The sequence below is a fragment of the Alexandromys fortis genome, unplaced genomic scaffold, assembly GCF_014885135.2.
Source record: "Alexandromys fortis isolate MF-2015 unplaced genomic scaffold, M_Fortis_MF-2015_v1.1 scaffold_83, whole genome shotgun sequence".
Lineage (NCBI taxonomy): Eukaryota > Metazoa > Chordata > Mammalia > Rodentia > Cricetidae > Alexandromys > Alexandromys fortis.
In genome coordinates this window covers 2480124-2501846 of record NW_026068001.1, presented here as the reverse complement: position 1 = coordinate 2501846, position 21723 = coordinate 2480124, and the positions used below count along the sequence as shown (strand labels likewise).

At 39.6% G+C, this 21723-nt stretch overlaps 1 long non-coding RNA gene and 1 other non-coding gene across 2 annotated transcripts in view; one reads left to right on the top strand and one right to left on the bottom strand.

Moving 5' to 3' along the window:
* Nucleotides 1–21723, bottom strand: part of LOC126512899 (uncharacterized) — a 121239-nt gene that overhangs the window by 43079 nt on the left and 56437 nt on the right. The window lies entirely within an intron of this gene.
* On the top strand, nucleotides 1528–1633 carry LOC126512931 (U6 spliceosomal RNA). Its single transcript, XR_007595200.1, has one exon. It is a non-coding gene; the product is annotated as a U6 spliceosomal RNA (small nuclear RNA).

Below are 21723 nucleotides of genomic sequence, written 5' to 3'. Positions count from 1 at the left end.
AAAATAATGAAATCAGGAAGACAGACAATAGTGTAACTAAAATTGCATTTAGTAACACAACTTATGAATAGCACAACTTAGTCACACAGTATTCCATACAGTATCGGTGATTTCCTATGGTGATCACACCATTGACTGAGAGTCATGGCTTGCTACATGTTCCTAAGCTGGGAAAAGGTTTGATTAGAAATTAAAACTTAAGCTGTGATTTCTCCTGAAAATAATCACACAATCATAAAACTGAAAAATCATAAATCAAACTATTGTATTTCAGAGACCCTCTCTATGAACTGGCAGATTTATTTAAAAGTTTTATAGATATCATTCTCTGTTTATCCTTCTTTTATCCAGCTTATGCTGTTCAGTGTTATATCATGAGATTTATTCATGAGAATTAATGTAACTATACTTCATTCATTTTAGTGTCACACGGCATTACATTTGATGATTAGGCAAAATTTATCTATATTTCTTTGGTTCCCAATTTCTCAATGCTGTAAAAAGTACTGGACAAACTGCCACTGATGCTTCTTGTTGAAGTGTGAGCGGCGGGCTACGTTCCTGGCACCCAGCCGCCTACACGGCTAGCTTTATACCCGAAATAATTACTTGGAAACTGTATTCTTTTAAACACTGCTTGGCCCATTAGTTCCAGCCTCTTATTGGCTAGCTCTTACATATTGGTCTAACCCATTTCTAATAATCTGTGTAGCCCACGAGCTGGCTTACCAGGGAGGATCTTAACCTGCGTCTGTCTGGAGTGGGAGAACCATGACGACTCTCTGTCTCGTCTTCTTTCTCCCAGCATTCTGTTCTGTTTACTCCGCCTACCTAATTTTCTGTCCCCTTAAAGGGCCAAGGCAGTCTCTTTATTTAACCAATGAAATCAACACAAAACAGCAGATTTCCACATCAGTTTCTTTGTTTATTTGTTTGATATTTTCTCTAGTGTGCTTTCCTGTAAATGGAATTGCTTGGTTGATGTGTTTCTCCATTGTCCACTTTATCAAATATTTTCATGTTGAACTGAGTGGTGATATTAGTTCAAATTCATTACCAGAGTATGAGAATTCCTTTGTACCATAGCCTCAAAAATTTAGTATTCTCAAATTTAATGTTTTTAGGACATGTTTAGTCCCAAGAAAATAGTCATTTTATGATTATGTTCTGGGTTTTATATAAGTACTCATGGTTTTATGATAAACAATTCATAGACTGAACCATCTCCCCAGTCCTAACAGTTACTTAAAAAATTCAGCTGAATTTGTCTATTCATCATAGCTATAACTAATAATAAATAATGATAATCAATATGATTTTATTAAAAAATTTGATAAATTGTAGCATATGCAACACAGTTTTTCCTTCATATTTTTTCTTGGATATTTTTAGCTTTTGGATTTTTTATATAATTTTTAGAATCAATTCTATTAGTTCTACATTAAAACTGTGCTGGGATTAGGAGTAGAATTATTTTCAATGTATAACATTTTGTAAGAGACTAACTTATTCTAAAACACTGTGCCTGTGCTTGCATTGGAAGTACATATACTGAAATTGGAACCATACTGAGAAGAAAAACATGCTTCTGGGCAAAGATGACATGAAGATTAGTGAAGTGGTCCATGTTGCTTTGCCATTCAACATAAATGTCCTTAACAGATGAATAGATAATGAAAGTGTGGTACATACACACAATAGAATACTATTCAGCTGTAAAGAAAAGGAATCATGAAATTAGAAAATATGTGTAATTTTTACCCTCTTCTAAGGAGCTTCTCTTTTCAACAAATGGAGATCATTACAGAAAACCAATACAGGTCATGATTCTGAGATCAACTAGCTATAGGGTTCCAGCCTTAATGGACACATCTACAATACAACTCCTGCAGCTAAGGCTTAGTGAATATTGAGAAAGAAGTGTAGATAGTGTATGAGTCAGGACAGGAAGTCTATTATGAGATTGTGTCTCCTAGAAATGACAGGAATGCTACATCCATGATACTTTCTCATTATGGCTGCCTAAACAAGACCCGAAGGGGCAGCTGATATAGAGGTTGTAAGACAGAAAACTTGGAACAAAAAGACCATGTGACTGAAGTGCAGAGGTGGGCACAGAGGTGAGCTCTGCCTACCCTATATGGGCTTTGTTTTTTGAACTTCACCTGGAATGAATGTATGGGGTTTCCCATCTCTGGTAGCCATCTGGATGGATCATACAGGGTAGAAAAACACAAAGTCTATTCTGAAATTTAAGGCAACCTCTTAATTGTACCATCCTATAAAATAACAAATTATATATTTGTTTATAATTATAATTATAATACCATAGAAAATACCATTCTAAAAGAGAAGAATGGGGACATAATAAGGAAACATGGAACCAAAGCAAGACTGGAATCCAGCAGGAAAAACTCCAAATCCTGCATCTCAATGTGCAATGCCAAAGGTCCGAGATGCTTCCATCTTTTCAGATTTGCTGCCTGCAACATATCTCTCTCTCTCTACTTCCTGTGTGCAGCTCTCCTTGGCAGATGTCTCATGGCTCTGGTATCTGCAACATCTTGGGGTCTCCACCAAAACCAGAGCTTCATGTTCACAGCTTCATGAAGTGGCCTCTTGGGGCTACCTGCCCACTTAGGGCCTGCATTCTGGGATTCCCCTGCCACGGGATGCCTTGTCTCAATAACTCACTGAAATGATGGAAGTAGATTCATGAATCCTTCACTCTTGCCCTTTAAGCTTTTCACTCTGTCATCACATGGATGACATGGTCAAGTTCTACTGCTGGTTTGGGATGTCCTCCCTGCCAATCATATTAAAATTTTTCTAGGAGCAGAAAACTCCTTAGGCCTTTTCATAGTTTGGAACCTTAGTAGGGTGGGGTCTTGTTCTGAGGGCACACTTCCTTTTATTCCAGATTTAAACAAATGGATTCTCTTTGAGGGCACTAAACTCTATATCCTTTTCAGCACAAGCCTTGGCTGGAACATTAAGTTTCCTGGTGCTTTTTAATCTCTTCAGATTGTACATTTTCTGTTTCTATCTGCTCCACTTGCTTCTTTTCATAATAGACCTTTGTAAGTTATTAATAATAACCCTACCTCCAATTAAATATTATGATGCTGTGAAATTGCCTCCACCAACAAAATTCATGCATTTTAAATGTAACCTTGGGAAACTTTTTAGGACAAGGACAGAAGCTAGCTATATTCCTTTCCAAAATAACACAAGATTAGCCTCTTACCATGTTACTAATGTTGCTCACCTCTGAAACTGCTTGAACCATGCCTTCACAGTACACATCGCTCTCAGTACTACTGTCTTCTAATTTACTACTAGGATGTCCCCTTAAGCTCTGCTTATAGTATTAATCTGCTTTTACAAAATCTCCCACATTCCTCCAAAAAAATAACGTGGTCACTTTCCTCACAGAAAGGCCCACTCTCTTGTACCGACGTCTGTATTAGTTCCTTTTCTATTGCTGTGCTAAAATGCAACTTAAAGAAGAAAGAGCTTACTTTGGCTTCTAGTTCCAAAGGGATAAGAGTCCATGATGGTGGGATGGAGCCATTGACAAGCATGGTGACAGAAGCAAGAAGCTACAAGTTCACATCTTGAACCACATGCAAGAAGCAGAGAGAACAAACTCTAAGAGGAATGAGTCTTTTAATCTCAAAACCTGTTCCCATCAATATCCTTCTTGCAGCAAGGCTATATACCTTCTAGACCTCTCGAAACCATGCCCACCAACTAGGGAGCAAGTATTCAAATACTGAATCTTATGTGGGACAGTTCTCATTCAATCTTCTACAGCAATAGTAACTTTTCTGAACTTTCTTCTGACAAGTACCTTGATTTTTCTATGCAAAATACCATATTGTCTGAAAATAAGGAGTTACTGATTTTCTATTGTCAATTATTATATAACACTTTAAAATATTTACTAAATTTAAATCATGTATATGTGTATGTATACATACATATATATATATATATATATGTGCATGTAGATGTCTACAAATGCCATAATAGGGTATGGAAACCCTTGGAGCTGGAGTTAGATGTAGTTGTGAATGTGGGTGTTGGGAATTAAGTTCAAGTTCTCTGCAAGAGCAGTAAGAAGTCTTAACTACTAAGTTGTTTCTCTGGTCTTCAGCTCTTATAATTCTTAGTTCTTTTTTTTTTTAAGATAGGTAGGACATCTAGTTTCAGTTTCAGTTTTTGTGAGCTCCTGTGAACCCAGGTTAGATGATTCTGTAGGCCATGTTCTGTGGTGTCCTCCACTCCTCTGGCTACCACAATCCTTCCTCATCCTCTTCAGTGGGATTCCCCTGGCTCTGCCTAGTGTTTGCTGTGGAACTCTGCATCTGCTCTCATTAGTTAATGGATGACACCCCTCTGAAGACAGTTGGGCTAGACACTAATATGTGAGTATAGTAGAATATCATTGGGGATCCTTTTCCTGACTTTTTTTTGTCAGTTGTGCTTGGTTCTATCTTAGGTCTTTGGACAGTTCTGCCTCTAGGCCCTGGCCATCGAGGCAGTGTCAGGCTTGGTATCCCTTTCCAGGTATGGGCCTCAAGTTAAACCAGTCTTTGGCTGGCCACTTGCACAAGTTCTGCACCACCATTACTGCAGCACATCTTACAGACAGGACAGATTGTAGGTCAAAGGTTTCGTGGTTGGGTTGATGTCCCAGTCCCACTTCTGGGAGCCTTGTCTGGTTATAGAAGATGGCCAGTTTGGGCTCCATGTTCCCCATTACTAGGAGAATTTGCTAGAGACTCTCTCACAAATTCCATGGAGTTTCCACAACTCTAGGTTTCTACATCACCCTCAAATGCCCCACAATTCCACAAATCTCTCCCTCTATCTCTCCCCACCCCACCTATTCTCATCCTGATCCCTCCTATTCTCATCTTCACTTGCCCCAATTCCACCACCAAATTCTATTCTATTTCATACCCTTCCTAAGGAGACTCATGTGTTCCTCTTCTTGAGCCCTCCTTGTTACTGAACCTCTCTGTGTTTGTGGATTGAAGCATGGTTATCATTTATTTAATACTAATGTCCACTTGTAAGTGAGTACATATCGTGTTTGTCTTTCTGGGTCTAGGTTACCTCACTAAGGATGATCCATTTGTCTGTAAATTTCATGATGTCATTGTTTTTAACAGTTGAGTAATACTATACTGTATAAATGTACCATACTTGAGTTTTGTGCAGGGTGATAGAAATGAATCAATTTGCGTTCCTCTACATGATGAAATCTAGACAGAAAAATCATCATTTATTGAAGATGCTTTCTTTTTTCCATTGTATGTTTCTGGCATCTTTATCAAAATCCATAGACGCATGGATTTATATTCTGCTTAGCTATTGGATGTTTAGCTTTTTATTAAACCAATCAAAGTTTATCCTCATAGTGTACAAAATTATTATTATACAACATTTTGGCCCTCAGTTTGATTATTTCCTGCCCTCTTGTATGTACCTACTTCTTTTTGTTCTAGAGCTTTCAGTTATGCTTTCAAGTTACTGGTATGCGATCTCTCCAGTTTCTTAATGTAGGCACTTAGTGCTATGAGCTTTCCTCTCAGCACCATTTTCATTGTGTCCCATAAGTTTTGCTATGTTGTGTGTTCGTTGTCATTGAATTCTAGAAAGTCTAATTTCTTTATTTCTGCCCTAACACAGTTTTCATTCAATAGAGAGTTGCTCAGTTTCTGTGAGTTTACAAATTTTCTGTTGTCTCTGTTGTTATTGAAAACTAGCTTTAGTCAGTAGTGGTCTGATAGGATGCAGGGACTAATTTCAATTTTATTTTATCAGTTGAGACTTGCCTTTTGACTGAATATATGGTGAATTTTGGAGAAAGTTCTATGAGGTGCTGAGAAAGAGGTATGGTCTTTTGTGTTTGGATGAAATGTTTTGTAGATATTTGTTATGTTATAAACCAAATGGGTTCATAACATCTGGTAACTACATTATTTCTCTGTTTATTTTTTGTTTGGGTAACCTGTCCATTGGTGAGAGTGGGGCATTAACGTCTCCCAGTATCAATGTAGGAGGTTTGGCATGTGATTTAAGGTTTAGTAAAGTTTACTTTATAAATTTGTGTGCCCTTGTATTTGGGGCATAAATGTTAAGAATTGAAAAATTATTTTGGTGGACTTTTCCTTTGATGATTACGAAGTGTATACTTTCCTGTCATTTTTGGTTAATTTTGGTTGAAAGTCTGGTGTAGGAGGTCCTTCTGCCTATGTGTTGCTTTTATTGGTTAACAAAGGAACTGCTTTGGGCCTATAGCAGAGCTGTATGGTAACAGAGCTAGGTGGAGAAAATTAAACAGAATGCTGGGAGGAAGAAGGCAGAGTCAGAGAGACGCCATGGATTCTCAGCTGGAGGTAGATGTGCTGAAACTTTGCTGGTAGGCCATGACCTCATGGTGATATACAGATTAATAGAAATGGGTTAAATTAAGATGTAAGAGTAAGCCAATAAGAAACTAGAGCTAATGGGACAAGTAGTGTTTTAATTAATACAGTTTCTGTGTGATTATTTCAGTTCTGGGCAGCTGGGATGAACAAGCAGCCTTCCTGTTACAGAAGTCTATTTTGTTAGATAGTAGAATGGCTACACCAGCTTGGTTTATTAAGTCCATTTGTTTGGAAAATCTTTTTCCAACCCTTTATTTTGAGGCAATGTCTATCTTTGATGTTGAAGTCTCTTCCTTTTGTGCAGAGAAGGATGGATTATATTTTTGCATCCTTTCTGTTAGTCTGTGTCTTTTTACGGGGTAGTGCATTGATATTGAGAGATATCAGCCACCAATGATTGCTAATTTCTGTTAGTTTGCTGTTGGTTTTGTGTGTGTGTGTGTGTGTGTGTGTGTGTGTGTGTGCATCCTTCCTTTCTTTTGGTTTGCTGATATAAGCCATGTCCATAGCCCTTGATTTGCTAATATTTTAAGATTTATGAAAACATGTTTATTCAAAATACAAGCTGCTCAGAAATCTTTTTTGTTAATTATTCATTTTAGCTTCCATTTTATCATGAGACAATTTGGAAAAACTAAATGATATTTAAAATAAATAAATTTTATCCCTTCTAAAAGTATTTATAGTGCTTATTTGTAATTTAAGAAATTCTATGGGTGATTAGATCTCTATCTTTTCCCCTCCTCTTGTATATGTTACCTTTTATTTTTTCATTATCATCCAATTTTACTAGAAACAGGACCATTTTCTTAATATTTTAAGGCTGTCTTTTATTTGATGATGCCAGTTTCTTCATTTATATTTGATTGGTGTATGCTCTTACAATCTTTTTATTTTACTTTATTTTCACCTTTTTTTTTTTTTGAGTCAGGGGTATCCCTGGATTCCCTGGAACTCACTCTGTAGACCAGGCTGGCCTCAAACTCACAGAGATCTGCCTCTCTCTGTCTCCTGACTACTGGGATGAAATATGTCCACTAACATGATAGTTTGATTTTCTTTTCTTTTTCCTTTTTAGCTCCCTGAAGCAAATCCATAGCTTGTGTGTTTTTAGTCTTAAAAAAAAACTGTTTGTATTTAGTTCTACATTCTGCCCATACTTTTCTCAATACTTTCACTGTGGGATGCTTTTCGGGAACTTTTCATTTTCTTTGCCTATGTGAGTGTACATGTGCAAATGTATGTCTGTGCATGTATGTGTGGAAGTCAGAGATCAATGTTGAATGTTCTTCTTACAGAGTTTTTGACCTTGTTTTGTTGAGGCAGGGTTTCCCCCACAACCTCCATGAGCCAGGCTCTCACTAAGTAGCCCTGCCTGGCCTGTAACTTGCTATGTAGACCAGCTGACCCTGAACTCACAGAGATTACCTGCCTCTGCCCCTGAATGCTGGGATTAAAGGCCTGTGCCAACATCCCTATTTTGAGACAGGGTTTCTAGAATTAAAGGCCTATACCACCCCACACTCATTCAAAACACAAAGAATAGCTATTATAGATTGTTGTCTGGACTATACATCATATTCCCCATAGTTGAATGTTTCATTAATTTCATTACAAGTTATTTTTACAATAATAAACATTTTTTAATAATTTTCAATATTTATCCTTGTTGCTTCCTCTTTATGTATCCTCAGTTTTGTTTTGTTTTCTTGCCTTTTGAATGATATTTGGGTTGCTTATAAAATCGAGGTTGACAATTATTTTAATCCAGTTTTTTAAAGATAACCTTATCTTTTGCTGATAAATAGCTGATTCTTCTCTGTAACTTGCCTTATTTCTCAGGTAGCTTTCAAAACAATCTTAAAGAGTAACTGTCCGAATCTGACAGTTTGCTGTTTTCTCATAGTTTCTTGTTTCAATGAGTATGTAACAACTTATTTTTCTAAATAACTTTATTTACCTGAGGATTTCTATTTTTTTTTTCAGTTCTGCAAAGTTCTCAATTGTTTTTGTTTTAAAGTCTCTTTGAACACAAGCTGACCTCAAACTTGCTGTGTAGTGGAGTATGTCTTTGAACTTTTGACACCCCCCGGCTCAGTTTCTAAATGCTGAGGGGACAGGCATGCACCACGTTTCCCACTTTATTTGGTGCTAGGGACTGAAATCAGGACTTCCTATGTGCAAGGTAATCATTCTACCAACTGAGCTATAGCTCCATCTCATTCTTTTAATTCTTAAGTGATCAAAATATGGCTTCTTGTGTAATTCTATCCATTTATTTTAGAAACATATTTTGGTCTTATGCTGGATTTTTAAAGTCCATTTGTAATACCCTTAACTGCTTATATTTTGATAGACTACCTTGTTTTTATGGACTTTCAGTGTATTCTGCATATATCCCATCTCTCAATTTTTTATTTTAATGATATTTTAACTTATTTTTTTATTTGTATGTATATTCAAAAATGTATTGAGTGCACATGTCTGTGTGGGCATGTGCTGATGCCAGATAAGGACATCAGGCGTTGTGCTCTATATTACTTCCTACCTTAATCCCTCAAGACAGTGTCTCTCACTGCTTTCCTGTTGTAATGGCTAGCTAGTGAGTCCCAGTTATCATATAGTCTCTGCCCTTTGTTTCTGCCCAGCCAAGCACTGGACTACAGATTTCTACCTCTGCACCCAATTTTGACTTGAGGGCTGGGAATCTGATCTCGGGCCCTCATGATTCCAAGAGCAAGTGGTACTACCTACTGACCCATCACCCTAGCCCCTTGATGGTATTTTTTAATAGAATGCATTTTTAAAATGCTTGCATATTGTTTCATTTGTTAGATTACTTTATGAAATTATTGTTATAACGGGACTTATTCTTTTTTTCTTTCTTTCTTTTTTTTTTTTTTTTACATAGCCTTTATTTCTTCCAGATCAGAGATTCTGGGCTTTGATGTGGGAGTGTCATATATCAATCTGTTGATTTCATTGGTTAAGTAATAAACCAACTGCTTGGCCTCATAGCTTAGAACATAGATGGGAGGAGGAAACAGAATAGAATTCTGGGCGGAAGAGGAAGTGAGGTCAGACTCTGCTCTGCTCCCGGAGAGACTCTGCTCTCTGGAGCACAGACACCATGCTCCACTCTCCCAGGATGGACAGAGGCTAGAATCTTCCCGGTAAGCGCACCTTGGGGTGCTTACACGCATTATTAGAAATGGGCTAGTCCAGGTGCGAGAATTAGCCTGTAAGGGCTAGAGTTCATGGGCCAAGCAGTTCTTAAATGAATACAGTTTGTGTGTTGTTATTTCGGGCGTGAGCTAGCCAAGCGGCTGGGGTGTTGGGGACGCAGCCTTGCCGCTCCCTATTTCAGCAGGGCTTAATCATATAAAGATGAGGAATCAAGTTTAGCAACCTAAAAATATTTACTTATTAAAACTATATTTACACTTTAGTAAACTATACAAAAAGATAACGAGACAAACTTGTACATTTATAGAACTGCATGTCAGTCAAGCCAAATCCTGTAGAGGGAATTCCCAGCATGACCTCATTCATCTGTGAGGACACAGAAGAGTCCTTGTTTAGATACACACCATCTTGTCCTGCATGAGGTGCTCTTCTCGTGGTGGCTTCCTTCTACAAACACGTGAGTCTAGTTGTCTGCTTCTCAGAGCAGACGTTTACCTTCCTCATCCACCACTCACTGGAGGAGGGCTGGGGCCTTGAAGATGACTGATTTGACCCATTCTTCGTGGAGGGTTTCCTGGTGGCCCCCTTCCATCATCGTATCTGGAGCCAGACGAGCTTCTATAGCCTCTTCTCTTCTTCACATCTTGCTGAAGCAGGGTTTTGGAAAAAAAACACAAATTCTGCTATTCCCCAGAAGTTGGGCTGGTCTCCCCGGGCGTTTGGAAGCGGGCACCTGGAGAGAAGATGGTTTACATCTTGAATGGACAAGTGTTGGACAGCCAGATTCAGTCCCCATGGAGATTGTCTTTTACAACAGGTGGGACTTATTCTTATTTTGGGTTCTTTGGGCATCCCAAATCTATTTATTTTTGCTGATTTTTTTTTCATATTATTGTGCCCAAGGCGATGTCCCCAGTTAGTCCCTTGGGAAGCTGAGGATAGGGAACCTGAAATGACCCTATCCTATAGCAATACTGATGAATATCTTGCATATCACCATAGAACCTTCATCTGGTGATGGATGGACACAGAGACAGAGACCCACACTGGAGCACTGGACTGAGCTCCCAAGGTCCCAATGAGGAGCAGATGGAGGGAGAACACGACCAAGGATGTCAGGACCAGGAGGGGTGCACCCACCCACTGAGACAGTGGGGCTAATCTATTGGGAGCTCACCAAGGCCAGCTGGACTGTGACTGAAAAACATGGGATAAAACCGGACTCTCTGATCATGGCGAACAATGAGGACTGATGAGAAGCCAAGGACAATGGCACGGGGTTTTGATCCTACTTCATGTTCCGGCTTGGTTCAAGCCNAGTGCTCTTTGGATTGGAGAGGGGGGGGAGAGGAGTGGGGGGCGGGGGAGAAGAGTGGGGGGAGGGGGAGAAAGGTGGGAGGAGGGGGAGGGAAATGGGAGGCTGGGAGGAGGCGGAAACTTTTTTTTCCTTTTCTCAATAAAAAAAATTCTAAACTGGGTAATGGTGGCACATACCTGTAATTTCAGCACTTTGGAGGCAGAGGTAGGTGGATCTCTGTGAGTTTGAGGCCAGACTATTCTATAAAGCATGTTGCCGGACAGCCAGGACTGTGAAACAGAGAAACCCTATGTCAAAAAACTATAACAAGGCAGACACATTTAATCCAAGTACTCAGGAGACGGAGGCAGGCAGATCTCTGTGAGTTCAAGGCCACCTTGGTCTACAGAACAAGTTCCAGGACAGGTTGCAAAGTTACACTGAGAAACCCTGTTTCAAAAAACCAACAAAAAAAAGACAAACAAGCAACAATAACAAAACCAAATCAAAAACTTCTACCTAGCCAAGTGTGGTGGCATATGCTTGTAATGCTGATAGTCAGAAGGTTGAGGCAGGGGGACTGAAAATTCTAGGCTTGTCTTGTTCGCACAATGAGACTCTGTCTCAAAAACAAAACAAAACAAAACCACTCTGTAACAACGTTCCCTGCTTAAAAAGCAAGGCATTGTACAGTGATTTAGCTTTCACACCCCTAGTCCTCCAGACACCTTAAGTATGAAGCAGACAGCATTGCCATGGTTACGCATAAAGGAGATCTTCACAAAGCAAACACATCACACAGCTATGAGTATGCTGTGGGGGTAGTGCCTGAGGCTGCATGTTGAGAGGATGTAGAAATATGACAACATGCCCTGTCGTGCCTTGGTGCTGACTCTAACTCAGTGGATAAGCTCGGATGTAGTTTCATTCCTTGATAGTTCCAGGCATTTTGTATTTATACTAACCCTGATTCTGCATACAAAAAGACTCAGAAATATTCAGTATTTCAACTAGCAAATTGTAATTGAATGTCTGCCTTGTGCCTGGAATGGTTCATGGTCAAGTTCTTGGCCATTGTGGTAGGGATGGCAGACTCTGATAAAGCACTTCCTTCCCAGCTAAAATTGTTTCTGAACCTTCTTTACAAAAAGCAGGCTGGTTCAGGTGAAACATTCCGTGGATGGGTAGTAGGATTCAGAAAAGGAGACACAATTATCTGATGCTTCCATGCTTTAACACCAGCACCAGATATTGAACACCCAATGGCACCTATGAAGTTGAAGAGAGCAAGCACTTTGATGAAGAGAAAATCTTGAACAAAAGCATAGCAAAACTCAAGCAAAAGCAGAGATGAGTCCATACTTCTTAAGGTAGAGTAATTCAAAGGTCTTGGTCATCTGGTAAGTAAATAGTTTATTTCCTGTATAATTTTAACTTAAATAAAAATAAAATGCAAGTGTAAGATTGGCACTTTTCACTAGTAGAAATGACTAGAAATGTAGTTCATGCTTCAATCTAGTTCTTCATCTATAAAAGCATTTTGAAAGAAAATTATGAGTGCTCTAACAAATTCATTCTTCTCTCCCTGGTCTATCAAAGGAAACAGCAATGAGGGCAAGAAAACAACAACTGGAGGTTGACATAATTTGACTATATTTTCTTGATATTAGAATAATGTCTGAAGACGTTTCTTTCTCCTTTCTTTGATTTTTGTTCTTTTTCCTTTCCTATCTAGTCATCCATACATGCTAAAGAGTGCCTTGTTTTTGCCAGGTACTATTTCCTGTGCAAGAGCTATATCCATATTTAAAACATATGGGAATTCCTGCTTTCATGTGGTTTACATTGTTAACGAGAGGACCCAAATAGTTTATTAAACTATACATACAGAAGAGAAAGTAGGTAGGAAAGAGGTTAGAAAATGCGTATGTGGAATTGAGGTGGATGGGCAAACTGTCCCTTTAAAGAAGAGTCTCATTGGGAAGGCAACAAAAATGTTTTGACCAAGCTTGAAGGAGTTTAGATTTCTGGGAGAAGAGTGTTCTGGACAGAGGCAACAGCCAGTACATAGAGCTGGAAGACAAGTCGTGTCTGACATTTCCAAGGACTAGCACACTGGTGGAGCAGTAAAGGTGGAAGTCAGAGAGGGCAAATGTCAGAGATGGAGGGAGCATGTTAGAGTGCAGAAAGTGACAAAGATCAGAGAAACTTGCATACTTTTCCATTGAATAAGAATGAGAAGCCATTGTTTATTTTGTTTGTGAAGTGGTTTTGTTTGCTAATGTAATCCACAGAAAAGATTTACAGCTGTAAGTGCTAACAATATAAACAGAAACACAACAGTGGTGTTGGAGGAAACTTGAAGCTTTGAGTTCAGGGCATTAATGCTACTTGTGACCTGCCATAGCATTTCCAGAGCATGTGGAAAGCAATTTTATTTGTTTCTAGTTGCTTAATGTTTAAATGTGTGTGTGTGTGTGTGTGTGTGTGTGTGTGTGTGTATTGGGGGTGTCTGCAGTTTTCTAGTCTGTCATATTGTTAGAACTCACCTTGAACTTTAATACTGTGCTCACAAGGATCAGATTATTATATTGTGAACTTTTCATTTTAAAATAGTTAATAGATTCACAAAAATTTACATAAGAATATAGAGTGGGGATAGAGAAGTGCCTCAGTGCTTAAGTATGCTCTCTGCTCTTCCTGAGGATATGGGTTCAGTTCCCAGTATACATGTTAGGTGGCTCACTCCTACCTGTAATTCCAGCTCCAGGGGATCAGATGTAGCTGACTTCTAGGACTCCAAGGGCACCCTCACACGTGTGAACAAACCACACACACACATACACATGGATAAAAATTCTATTCACAATAAAAGAGTACAAAGTTCTCTGTTCTTTTGTCCAGCTTCCCTCAGTGGCAACATCTTACAGACTCAGTCCAATAGCAGCACCAGAAAGAGGACACTGGCATAATACTGTTAATACTCCAGATCCTCTGATTTCACTGTAGCTTACTCATCCTTCTGTATATGTTCAGAAGTAATGAGTAGTTACAAGCAGTTTTATCACAAATGCTGGTTTGCAATTTGATGATTACAATCACCACAATTGGGAAGCAGACTTTCTATGTTATCTCCCTTGTGCTTGGACATATCCATCACTATTTTCAAAGTTAATCTAAAGCACAATCCTCTTGCTTGCGAGTCTCTCTAGACCCTGTTTTACTTTTATTATTTATTTATTTATTTATTTATTTATTTATTTATTTATTTATTTTTGAGACAGAACCTCATGTTGCTTAGACTGACCTCAAACACTGTATGTGGCTGAGGCTGGTCTCGAACTTCTGATATTCCTGCCTTCTCCTTTCAAGGGCTAGGATTAATTGTACTGTCCCTCTACATCCGGATGTAGGTCATGAACTTGTGATCCTACTGCCTCAGCCTCCTAAATACCTTGTATCAGCTAGACAGTGGTGGCACACGCTTTTAATTCTAGTACTTGAGAGGCAGAGGCAAGAAGATCTCTGTGAGTTCAAGTCCAGCATGGTCCACAGAGCAAGTTCCAGGACAGCCAAGGCTACACTAAAAAAAAAAAACCCTGTTCAAAAAAAATCTTGTAGCAGCCAGCTCAGCTTTTTCATAAATCATGATTTCAACACAGTTCCTTTATCCATATAACTTTTATAAGCATAACCTACAAAATATTATGAACATTAATTATTTATTGATTACACAGTCCTAAAAACATATTAAAGCTAGTATTTTCATGGCTGCTTTTAAAATTGAAAAGTGTTTCTAGCTCTCTTTGGATTTCTCACAAGAAAATTAGCAGTTGTGTATTCAATTTCCTTAAGTCTGGAGAACAATTGTGGAACTCGATGTGCCAGACATGAGTGTTGGGGGTGGGGCTTGTGGGCGGATGAGAATAACGATGAGCCAGACAAGCAATGTTCCTATCTTAAATAAGCCTGAAGTAGTTATCCATCAGTAGAAACAAAACCTTAAAGCATAAATTAGCAGTGAAGTCAGCGATACTGATGTGAGCAAAATAGTCAAGGTTTGTGTATGTTCAAGTGGTTGCATATCTTGCAAGTATCTTTCTGGCAAAATCCAGATATCATTGCTTGAGAGTGACTCAGTACCCACAGGCCCATCTAGCCCTGGCTCACCTGGGCTTGTGGAAGACACCCACAGGTGAGCACCATTGTGATGAGCAACTATTTGGTGGAGGAATGGGAGAGAAAGAGGAGCAGAGTGGCTCATGTGCTGTGGAGAGGTGGAACTGAAGCAGCAAAGGCAGTGAGGACGAGGCTGACATAGGTGGCCTGTGCCGCCACCCAGGGCTGTGGTGATGTCCAGGCCCAGGCTGCTGCCAAGGACCATGTCTGGGTCCATGATTCTACCACAGCCAGGGTCTGTGGCCTGTATTGTCACCAAAGGCCATACGGATGCCTGGAGTCTAGGCCATCACCTGTGGCCATGTTAGGCTCTAAGGGCTGTGCTGTCAGTGGGGCCATGCAGATCTGAGTGGCCTACACTGCCCCCTGTGGATGTAATGTTGTTGTTGTCCAGGCCTAAGCTGTTAAGGGCCATTTTAGGTCTGTGGTTTTACAGCAGCCAGGGTCTGTGTTGATGTCCGTGGCCCATGTTACCACTGGGGTCCAATGTGAACCATGTCTGTTGAAATCTGAGGCTGTGCTGTCTCTGCTGTCCCTGGGAAGTCTGGTTCTGCCTCTTGCTGGTGGCTGCAGTGGGAGAGCTGGTCCTACCCCTCTTCATGGGTAAAGGGGAGCTGACCACAATGGCATGCGCATAGGAGAGCTGGCTCTGTCCCTCACCTGAAGGAGGTGGTCTCAGTGGAAGACTGGATTGACCAACTCAGCTACCACCCAAGCTCACATTCAGTGCTTTGAGTTGCCCCCCCCCCCAACATGTACACCATCTTCACCTGCTGAAGTGCATGAAGGGACTGGTCCAGTGGAACCAGAGCTGCAGTATCTCCATGACTTGGAGCAACAGCAGGATACCTGGGACGAGTTTTGGTGAGGGTCCAGTAATGACAGTATTCCAAAACCCAAAGGCCTTGAATCATGCCAACAACTAATTATAATGAACAATTGCAAGTAAAACTGTTTGGATAAAATAATATACTGTGTGACACATGGCAACTTCAATGCCACTAAGACAAATGAAGAGGTGAGGGAGAGGTGGGAAAGATGTGGGAGCAATGTGATTTTTTAAATTAATATTTTTTTTATTTTCTTTTAGGTGGGACATTACAAGGTTCAAGGGTGGATATGGAGGGACTGTGAAATGATTAGGATTGTGGTACATGATGTGAAATTACCAAAGAATAAACAAAAACTATCATTTTTTTAAAGAGTAAAAAATTAAGATGGGCAGTGGTGGTGCATGCCTTTAATCCCACCACTTGGGAAGCAGAAGCAGGAAGATATCTGTGAGTTTGAGGCCAGCCTGGTCTACAGATAGGCTCCAAAGGTGCACAGAAAAACTTTGTCTCGAAAAACAAAACAAAAGAATAAAAAATTAAACATTAAGTTTTATCATACACATGCATAAAAAGAAAGGAAAAAAGGATGAGAGAGAAACGAAAGAAAAAGAAAGAAAAGATAGAATGGAAGAAAGGAAGAAGGAAGGAAGGAAGAGAAAGAGAGAAATAGACTCTCAGTAGGTTCCTTCTTCTTTCCTGATTATGCAGGCATGGGTGGCCTCCTTCTGGACATTGCTATAGTGAACATGTACTCAGATTCTAAGGGGTAAAGATAGGTAAGGGAAACCCAAATATAGTACAGGGTCACATTTAGTCTGATAGTAAACTGAGAGGCATCACATGAGAGCAAGTAGGGTTCAGTGTCAGAAAAGGGGGATGAGAATGGTGGGCAGGAGATGCACGCAAACAATAGCAGCAGAGACCATTTCCCCTAGTGAACTGATTTATAGGGCTAGCTGGTGAGAGCCAGCAGTTGAGGTTGACTTAGGAAAGCAGTACTTTTGTTGTTAGACCTTTTGATGTCCCAAAGCTATGAGAAGGGTTTCCTTCTTTCTACATCCTTTTCTCTCTCTCTCTGGTTCTGTTAGTAGTGAAGATGGAGTATGCAGAGCTAGCCTAGGCAAACCATCTACCACTGGTGTCCAGTGATAGAAATCTTTCTCAGTGGGTCATTTGCCTTCATACTTCACCTTGTCGTGGAAGGAAATGGAGCTTCTGGCAAATTTTTGGTAAATGGACTGACTTTCTTTTTCCTCTCTCTGTAAAGGAAAAGCAGGAGAGAGAGAGAGAGAGAGAGAGAGAGAGAGAGAGAGAGAGAGAGAGAGAGAGAGAGAGAGAGAGAGAGAGAGATTTCAGAAGGATCTGCAATCTATTCTTAACCTCTTTTGTAAGACACTTTGCTTGGGCTGAGAAAATAAGCAGCATCTGTTCTGAGCTGTTACTCTTAAGTATTGGGAGTGTGAAGTATGAAGAAGTGGCCATGTGGAAAGGGGGAGTAGATTAACTAAACAAGATTTCCATTAAGCTTTCTGAATTGTTTCTTCAGTGCTATGGAAAACTAATGATCTTCTGGTCCTGTACAAATTGTTCTGGGTCATGGCATGACTGATGGTGATCTTTTTTTTTTTTTTTTTTTTTTTTGGTTTTTCGAGACAGGGTTTCTCTGTAGCTTTGGTGCCTGTCCTGGAACTAGCTCTTGTAGACCAGGCTGGCCGCGAACTCCCAGAGATCCGCCTGCCTCTGCCTCCCGAGTGCTGGGATTAAAGGCGTGCGCCACCACCGCCCGGTGACTGATGGTGATCTTTAAAAAATAAATTATTTGCCTCTGGTTAAAATTCATCTTGGGTTTATATATAATTGGAGAATATTAGGATACAACATCAAGCCTCTGCTATTTTGAAAAAAACAAAATGATTTTTTTTTTTGCACAACTATAGGAAAATGCATGGATTTGTTTCCCCAAGCCTGTGGATGTCAAGATTATTCTGGCACAGGACTTAGTCAAGTTTATACTAAAGGACAGAGAGTAGTGTCAGAAAGAGCTGGAGGGCTTCTAGCATTCTTTCTCCACCCTGTTTCACCGCTTCTATCCTCCTCTACTCACTCATATTCCCTCATATTCTTTCAGTCTCTAGCCCCAAACCCTGCTGATATATTCATTCATCTTCCTATTTTACAGTTGATGAAAAGCCCATACACGAACCCTGTAATATCCTTATTTCCCTATACTGCATCAAAGCCTTCTTGGTTGATTATGCTGTTTCTGCTTTCTTTTCAGAAAAGTCCACTATGTACTTACTGCTTGTCAGGCATTAGGTGGACCAAACACTTCACATACATTATCTACAAAACAACCATGTGAACATGCTTGCTGTATAACTTTTGGTGGGAAGATCTCAAGAAATTTTATTCACCCCCAATAAAAAGTACACCAACAGATCAAAGAGGAATTCTGCCAATATTTAGCTTGGTAAACTAATAAATTTACTGTGGTTATTTAAAGATGAGCCCAGATGACTTAAAGGTAGCCATAGCACCAGGATTTCTGCTTCACACACACACACACACACACACACACACACACACAGATAGAGAGAAAGAGAGAGAGAGAGAGAGAGAGAGAGAGAGAGAGAGAGAGACCCTAACAGGCAGCTACAACATCAAAAAACTTTATCCCCAATAAATTGTTTATGCCTTTTATCATCCTAGGAGGAGTCACATAGACACTTGGTGAAGGACTGTGAGCCTTGCTAACCTCCTCCTGTGAGGGAATGTCAGTAGGTTCTAGCTCATGAGAGTTTTGTGCTTGTGGTTACAGCTATTCTGCTTCCGGATAATCATCAAGTACTACTGGAGGAAACAGTTCTATCACTGTTGGTGGAGGAGTCACTTGTTTGATTCCCAGCCGCCCGGCTAGCTTAGACCCGAAATAATCACACAGAAACTGTATTAAATCACTGCTTGGCCCATTAGCTCTAACTTCTTATTGGATAACTCTTACATCTTAGTTTAACCCATTTCTAGGAATCTGTGTATTGTCTCAAGGCTGTTGCTTACTGGCTAAAGTTTCGGCATGTCTGACCTTGTCCTCTGCATGGTGTTTCTCTCTCTGCCTTTCTTCTCCCAGCATTCAGTACAGTTTTCCCTGCCTACCTAAGTTCTTCCCTATCAACAGACCAAGGCAGTTTCTTTACTCATTAACCAATAAAAGCAACACATAGACAGAAGGACCTCCCACACCATTTCCCCTTTTCTGTTTAAAAAAAGAAAGGCTTTACCATAGTAAAATTACATATAACAAAACAGTTATCAAGAAAGAATTATAGTTATCTTTTATCACAACTAAGGAAAACTATAACTATAAATTATTCAACTCCATCAAAGACTCCAAGATATAATATTACTTAAGTAAACAAGAAGTACATTATAAGCAACCTCCAAAACTCTAGAACTGACAGAGAAATCTTGCTGCCTGGACAGACACCCCAAATTCCTCTGTACCATTGGGGCATCCATCTTCAACTTATAGGCCCATTGTATCCAGCAGACTTTTCCATGGAACAGGAAATTTTGAAGACAGTTCCACCTATATTGGCAGCTTGCCAGTCACTTTCTTTTGTATCCTGCAGAATGTCTAGTAGAGTTTTTTTATGAAGCAGGAATCCCGAAGGACCGTCTCACCTTTAGGCAAATTCAGCAGTCATTTCTCTGTGGGTCCTGCATGTCTAGTAAAGCAGTCCAGGCAAGAGCAGTTTCTTGCCCAAATGGCTAGCAAACTCCATAAGGAGCCTCTTCGATGCCCATCTTCCTCTTGAAATAACTGGTGCTGCCAAGAGCAGACATGTCTCACTGTTATGAAAAGTCTTAAGTTCTTAAACATTTTAAATGCCATATTCTGAACGTTTCTGAAAGATTTGAAGAATACCTATCTAACTGAAATATATCTCTATACATCTAGAAAATCTAACTAACTTGACTACAAGCTTAGCTATTATAGATGATTATCTATTAGCCTATATTCCTTAATTATACATTACATTTTTAAATGAGCTTCACAAACACAATACCTTAATCAAGAGCAGAAATATACATCTAACAAGATTGACCTTAAATTTGTACCAATAAACCAAGATCCATACCAATGTAAATCTCTATAGCACATCACAACGTTCAATTTAGCAATGAGAATAAAACTGCTCTAAGGGGCAAAACTGATTGAGGTAGAATCATAGTTTGCAATTAAGATTGAGGTCATAGCTGGATAGTGGTAGTGCATGCCCTTAATCCCAGCACTTGTGAGGCAGAGGCAGGTGGATCTCTGTGAATTCGAGGCCAGCCTGGTCTACAAGAGCTAGTTCCAGGCTAGGCACCAAAGCTATGGCGAGAAACCCTGATTGAGGTAATAATCATCACAATTTCTTTAGTTCATCTCTCACAATGACTACAGAGTTACCTTTGTAGATCATATTTAGTATAATTTAAAATCACTCCTTTTGCCATATCATGTACATATATGTATATTATATGAACTTTTATATTTACATATACATACATAGTATATGAACCTTTTATATGTATATGTTCATGTGTGTCAAGTGCATATTCATATGTGTAAGGGCCAGAAGATAACCTAAGGTGTCATTCCTTAGGTGCTATCCACCTTGTTTATTGTCGTTTTCATACATAATTTTGGGTGAATCTTCTCCTCTTCCCCTACTCTTCCCCTCACCTCACTGCTCCTCCTGCCTTTATTGTACACTTCCATCTCCAGTACTGCACAATTCACTTTCACATCATGTGTTTGATTACCTTTCCACTCTCTCCCTTAAAGTCTCCTCTTAACAATCTCATGAGTCCTTTTCTAGTTACCTAACTCCACTAGATGCCTGCATAAATACATAGAGTTAACAATTACAAAGTAGAATCCATGCCTAGGAGGCAGTCTCCAACCATCATCTTTAATACTATGCGTTTAAATTGAGACACTTTACAACCAATTCATCTAACCTGTGGCCCATAGGCTTCACTTGTCAAGGATAACTATGAATGTAGCCTAACACATTTGTAGATGACATCATGACAGAATGTCAAAAAGTTAGACACCTTGGATGCTAGAGGTAGGATTTCATAACTTCATTTGTTTTAGTTTACTTCATTTTTGTCTAGGTGTCAACCTGCAATATTTTCCTTCTGGTTCCTAACCCTATCCCCTACCCACACCCAACTCTCTCACCTCCTCCTCTTTAGGATTGTAAGCTTTCTGTTTTTTGTGAGAAACAGCTGAGGGAATCATCTTTATATGAGGGAATGTTTATTTCGACTCATGGCTCGAAAGGTTTCAGTCCATGTCTGTATGCCTATTTGGAGATCTGTGGTGAGGCATCACAGTAGGGAAGATATGTTGGAGCAAAGCTGTTAATTTCATGGCAGCCAGGAAGCAAAAGGAAAAGCGTCATCTTGAATCATAATATCCCTTTCAAAGGACACACCCACCACCATTTAATCTCCTTGCACTAGATCTTTTTTTTTATACATAATAAAAATAAATGTTAAAAAATTGCTTTAAAAAAAAAAAACAGAACAAAACTACCCACATCAATATAGGGCATAAACAGGAAGTTAGAATGAGAGTAAGTGTGTATGACTCCATGCCAATTAGGAGGAAGAAGATCAGGGATTGAAAGCATTGGCTCTGTTTGGAGGACATTAGCATGCTTGCCTAGCATGCACAAGGTCCTTAGTTTGTTTCCCAGCGCTACAGAATGTGGGGGGGGGGAGAAAAAGA